We start from the raw sequence: 6132 nt of genomic DNA on the forward strand, positions 1-6132 counted from the left end.
AGAGAGATACATGGAGAGGCACAGAGGAGAGAGAGAGAGAGACAGAGAGACAGAGAGACAGAGAGACAGAGAGACAGAGAGACAGAGAGAGAGGAGAGAACATATATATATGGAGTGAGTTTCAGAGCCCAAGTTGAACCAGGAAACTGACCCTTCTGACTCTAGACCCTTTTAACCATCTCATGTTAGAGAAGTCTCTGCTATAAAGATTGTGATTCTACCTGAAAGATCAATTTAACCAGAAAATAAGGAAGTTGTGGAGAAAATTAGTCTCTCCTGGGGCTCTTTGAGTGTAGTGGTGGCATGCAGGAATAATATGAACCTGGTTCAAGTCCAGATTACACTTAACTTGTAGTTCATTGTAAGAATTACATGGCTTTATTTTTAAATTCTAGTACCATGCTTACTACATAACAAATGAGTGACAATACTATTTTCTAGTCCTTAATGCCAGAAATGAGTCTAGGTATTGATTTGCTTTTCAATCTATGCTTGAGTAAAGAGAAACAGTATTAAAGAAATGATACTGGGCTGGGAAGTTGGCTCAGTGGTAGAGCGCTTGCCTTGCATGCCTGAGGCCCTGGGTTCGATTCCTCAGCACCACATAAGCAAAAAGAAAAAAAGCCAGAAGTGGCGCTGTGGCTCAAGTGGTAGAGCGCTAGCCTTGAGCTGAAGAGCTGAGGGACAGCGCCCAGGCCCAGAGTTTAGGCCCCACAACCGGACCAAAAAAAAAAAAGAAATGATACTGTACTATGCAACGTAATAGAAAAAAGAATGCCCTCCATAGGATACCATATACAAACAAAGGCAGGAAGCTTAAAATTCTATGCAGACCAAGATCAAGGAAACCATGTCAAAAGTATGACAAGCACGAGAAAATGACAAGCAAGAAAACTGCTTCCCCTGTAAGTGCTTTTACCTCATTTTTTTTGCTTCTGTGCTCCCAGGATCCCCATAGCTACAACTGCTGATTTCCCGATGGCTCTGCATGTTGAGAAGCATCAGGCTCCCAGTGGACATGTATGACTCATAGGATGCAGAAGGAGCCTCTGTGGTCCCATAGGTTGTTCATGGGGACATGATGCAGAGACCTAGCTTTGTGGTAAACCTTTAATCACTTCAGCTTCTCTTATCAATGAAAACTTATAATAATAGATTCCTTTCATTTTTAAATTATTTAACAAATTTTCAGTTACTTGCACGTTTCCTTAAAGTCTCAGTGTGCTTATTATATATATATATATATATATATATATATATAATTTAATTTTATCAAGGTAATGTAAAGAGGAGTTACAGCTACATACGTAAGGTAGTGAGTGCTTTTCTTGTCAAACATTGTTATCCCTTCCCTCATTTTTCTCTCACTTGCCCCCCCAAGTTTAAAGTTCATTTCCAACATATCGTCTTGTAACTATTGCTATGGCATTGGTTTGCTTTTTGTCCTTTGTCTCACCATTTTGTTGCTCCCCTTTCCTTCCCTAATTCAGATAAATGTATATACAATACACAGGGTACCAAAATCAAACACAGTGACAAGGAATAAGCTATAGGGAAAAAAAGAAGAAAAATGAAAGAAAAAAGAAATAACGTCACATAGTACATTAAAAACAACAACATTAAAGGTTTAAATTGACCAATGATTTAGAGAGGAGCTGTCTCTATAGATTTTTGTGTGTGTCTTCCCTCTAACTCCAGCCATTGGGTGCTGTAGCTCCCCTTTTCCACGTTGTAATGGGTATTGTTTCTGGCCCAAATTCTGGAATCTGGCCAGAAGTGTCCTGAGGAACACTGCTGGGCTGTGGTGGACATTCTCTCCTCTATACCATAAAGCCTCTGTGATGGAGGAGAATTAGTCTCTTTTGAGGCACATGCCCTGGAATGCAGTGTGCCAAAGCTAGTTCTGTACTGTGTCTTTTCCCATGATGCGTCTGATTAGGTACAGAAGATGTTTCTATGAGGAACATGTAGAGGAGCAAGACCCCTGACTAGTCAGAGGAAAGTTCCAGTGTGTGGAGGGTGATGCGCTCCTTGGAGGGTGTGTTCAAGGGGTGACTATATCAGGTATGTGAATCCAAGATTGTTTCCCTTAACTTTATACTTACTACTAGATAGGGGATAGAAATTCTTCAGACTGGGGTATTATAGATTTCTCTTATCTGCAGGTTCACTACCTTTGCTAGGTATTTGTTTGTTGTTGGGCATGAAAATACAATAGCAACAGACATCAAACAAAGCTGTAATATTAGACTCCTGTGTGATAATGAAGACTTTCGTTGTGATGTAGCTTCTGCTTGCTTAACATTCATGAGACATACAGATCATCTATTGCCAACTTCATTTTTAGATCTCTTAGTTCAGAGAACTTTTGAACTCACATTGATTTCAAATTAAAATGAAGGTACATGATACACACACACACACACACACACACAGACACACACACACACACACACACACACACACACACACACACACAGAGACCCCCATGCCCTAATGACACATGTCCACTAGGCTGATCAGTAAATGTCAGTATTTTAAGAACTGTCTTGAACCTATCAAGCCAGATGTGCCCTAGTTTGTCCTTATTGTTTATCTCATGAGTGTCCTGTTGCCTTCTCCCTGCTGATCGCCCAATCTCTGCCTAAGAATTAGGCAGCTCATCACAAAATTGCAGTCTGGCCCTGCATGTTCTCTTTCATCATGATTCAGGTTTCACTTTATTTTTCCCCTTTGTGGTTGTGCTGAGGGCTTGAACTCAGGGCCTCTTGTGCTCTCACTTGGCTTTTTTGCTTTAGGCTGACACTCTACCATTTGAGCAATATCTCCAATCCATGACCCAGCCTTTAGATGTCTGAATAAGTCCTGGCAATAAATCCTCTTGTTTAAATGTAACTACATGCTTGGGAACAAAGGTCATTTATTGTACAGAGGATGTTTTGTTCTGCATAATTACAGAGTATAGGCAGAATGGGGAATTTATCAGTCATGATACTTTTGCAATTGATCTTTTATGATGGATTGCATTTTGAGCAGATGATTTTTTAAAGACTTGTGTCCATGAACTTATGGTAAAAAGGCTCTGAAATTTACTCCATTCTGCTGTTAAACATGCTCATTTGAAAGTTACATAAGCCTTTCTTCTGATAAATCACTCTTAGATTGTATTATGCACCATCTTATTTACTCTCCAAGCAAAATGAACCAAACATTCAAGGATCTTTTAAGTACCTTCACATTGATCCATTCAGACCCACAGGCTTTCAAGCATTAACCCATCCCTGCAACAGTGTTCATGAAATGGCTCATCAAATGCTTGGCAACAGAAGCAGCCATCTGGTATGGCTGAATTGTGATTATTAGCTGTCTACATTTGCCTTCTCATTGAAAACACTATCCTCTCCCTTTCTCTTACAATCAGCCATGAAAACCTATAAGAAAAAGATAGAAAAATAAATGGATCTGGCTACTAGTTGTGTGTGTGTGTGTGTGTGTGTGTGTGTGTGTGTGTGTGTGTGTGTGTGTGTGTGTGTTCCTCTTTCCTCTTTTAAGTTGAGCTATGACTACATCTATGGAAATTAGTAATTGGAAACCAATCCCTTTCAGCACACTGTTCCCTAGCTGCTGGACCCCTGAGATGCTTTGGGCCACCATTCTGAGCACTGTTTCTTGGTAGGAAGCATCCCCATGGCTGAAGACAAGATAGAATGACAGGAAAGCCATAGGGCAACTCAACCTAAGCACATTTAGTAGACTCCAGGCACTCTCACCAGAACCACAAAATAACACTGAGGAATGAATCACATATCAGGCACATGTCAGGGCTAATTTTTCTGGACTCTGTCAAATTGCTTGTGCTGTCATTCCCATCATGCAGCTGATTGAGCCAGTATTCTGTCTTCACTGTGCGTTGGAGTCACATCTCCAAGGCTACTTCCTCCTGTGGTTCTTTCTATTGTGCAGGCAATACACCTCACCTGCAGTCAGCAGACCAGCAAGGGTTGTATCATATGAGACCTTATATGGAATTCATGGTTTCAGCTCTAACCCTGACCTACTGCCCTAGAAAGACTCCAGGGTTCTATATGCATGGTGCTATTTGAAATCGCTTAAGTAGGGTACTACTTCCTAAACTATGGTACCCCTCAGAATCACTTCAATAGCCCAAAATTAACAGTAGGATTTCCAAAGAAGAACCTGACTGCTCGCTTCGGCAGCACATATACTAAAATTGGAACGATACAGAGAAGAATTAGCATGGCCCCTGTGCAAGAATGACACGCAAATTCATGAAGCATTCCATATTTTTTTCTAGCCATAAAAGAAATGCAACTCAAAACAACATTGAGATACCACCTCACCCCAGTTAGAATGGCAAAAACCAAGAACTCTAATAACAACAGATGCTGGAGGGGATGTGGACAGAAGGAAACCTTACTGCATTGTTGGTGGGAGTGTAAACTTGTTCAACCACTTTGAAAAGCAGTATAGAGGTTCCTCAAAAGACTCCACATAGAGCTCCCCTATGACCCAGCAATCCCACTTTTGGGCATTTACCCAAATGATCACAAACAAGGCCATACTAAAGATACCAGCATGACTATGTTTACTGCAGCATTATTTACCATAGTTAAGATAGGGAACCAACCCAGATGCCCCTCAGTAGATGAATGGATCAAGAAAATGTGGTATATATACACAATGGAATTCCATGCCTCCATCAGAAAGAATGACATTGCCCTATTTGTTAGGAAATGGAAAGACTTGGAAAAAATTATATTAAGTGAAGTAAGCCAGGCCCCAAGAAACAGGTCCCATGGTTTCCCTTATTTGCAATAACTAGTATATGTCTGAGTCAAGCAGAAAAGGCCAGATAAGTTGATGTTAGGGAAATGAACCCTAAGATATGTATTCAAATGTTTTTTTCTTTCATGAGATTGTTTCTAACACATTTCTTTGTTGCTTTTTATGTCCCTCCCCCACGGTATAACCCCTGTTTTCACTGTATTTGATGTCGGTATAATTTGTGGAGGGGAAGGGAAAAAACAAATAGTTTAAATAGGGATACAGGTGGACCCATTGCAACAATGAGATGTACAAGTCGTTATGTGGAAAAACAAACTTTATAACTTTGGTGGGGGGGGAGGATTAGGAGGGTGGAGGATGGGAAGGGATGGGAAGGGGAAACAAAGGAGGAGGCTACAATGCTTGATAAGAAATGTACTCATTATCTTGCGATGTAATTGTAACCCCTCTGTATGGTATTTTCACAATAAAAAAAAGAAGAACCTGGAACTCTTTTTATATAGGTTCTTTTTAGGTTCTGCCATCCTGAAAGCAGAGTTTAGAGTCTCTCAGATATCCTTGATAATGAGACTATTCTGATGGGGATAAGACTTATACAAAAATTCCTAGGCCTCTTCCCAGAGATTTGGTTTCAGTTGGGGCCTGAGATGGGACATGATGGTCTTTACTTTCTCATTCCCCAATTTAATCCCCAAAGTGATTCTTAGGGAGTTTGGGGATAAAGACGAGTGCTACAGCAGTAACTCGTGTTGAACATCTGAAGTGTCTGGGGAGCCTGCTAAAATTAATGATTCCAGGAACCTAAGATAAAGGAAAGCCATCCAAACGGGAGCAAGCAAAAGCTGTTAATTTAGAGCTTGTTAGAACAAGAAAGTCAGCCACCATCACTTGCATTTGGCAGAAACACAGGTTAGGCACGCTTTATCGCTAGGAAGGAAAGGGCTCAGGTATGGGCTGATTATAGGCTGGGTCTTGGGGATGCTGTAGGTGATCTAACCAATACAGAGCATAATATGTGATTGATAAGGAGAGTGTATTGTTCTCTCCAGTTGGTCCTATGTTGGAAGTAAAGACAAAAGCTTTGATCAAAGCTTAGATCAGCTTGGGCTGATTCTCTGTAGAAGTTATGGGTTAGAGTTTCATTTTTCAATGCATGGTCTTCAGTTTCTCAACAACCAGCTCAGATTTACTAAGGAAAAACATCTAGCCTGGCCATCAACATTTTAATACGCTTCCTTTTTTCTCATTGTATGAGCCCTCTATCTAGGGATAGCTTGATTTCTATCTGACTGCCTGCCTTACCACATTTCAAAAGGGTTAGACAGT

The 6132-nt window shown here is 40.6% G+C and overlaps 1 non-coding gene across 1 annotated transcript; it reads left to right on the forward strand.

Moving 5' to 3' along the window:
• Nucleotides 1–4201: 4201 nt before the first annotated feature.
• LOC122125241 lies at nucleotides 4202–4309 on the forward strand. The gene has a single exon (XR_006150743.1). It is a non-coding gene; the product is annotated as a U6 spliceosomal RNA (small nuclear RNA).
• Nucleotides 4310–6132: the final 1823 nt, after the last annotated feature.

Source organism: Dipodomys spectabilis, unplaced genomic scaffold (assembly GCF_019054845.1).
Source record: "Dipodomys spectabilis isolate Male_0828 unplaced genomic scaffold, ASM1905484v1 ptg000262l, whole genome shotgun sequence".
Classification (NCBI taxonomy): Eukaryota; Metazoa; Chordata; class Mammalia; order Rodentia; family Heteromyidae; genus Dipodomys; species Dipodomys spectabilis.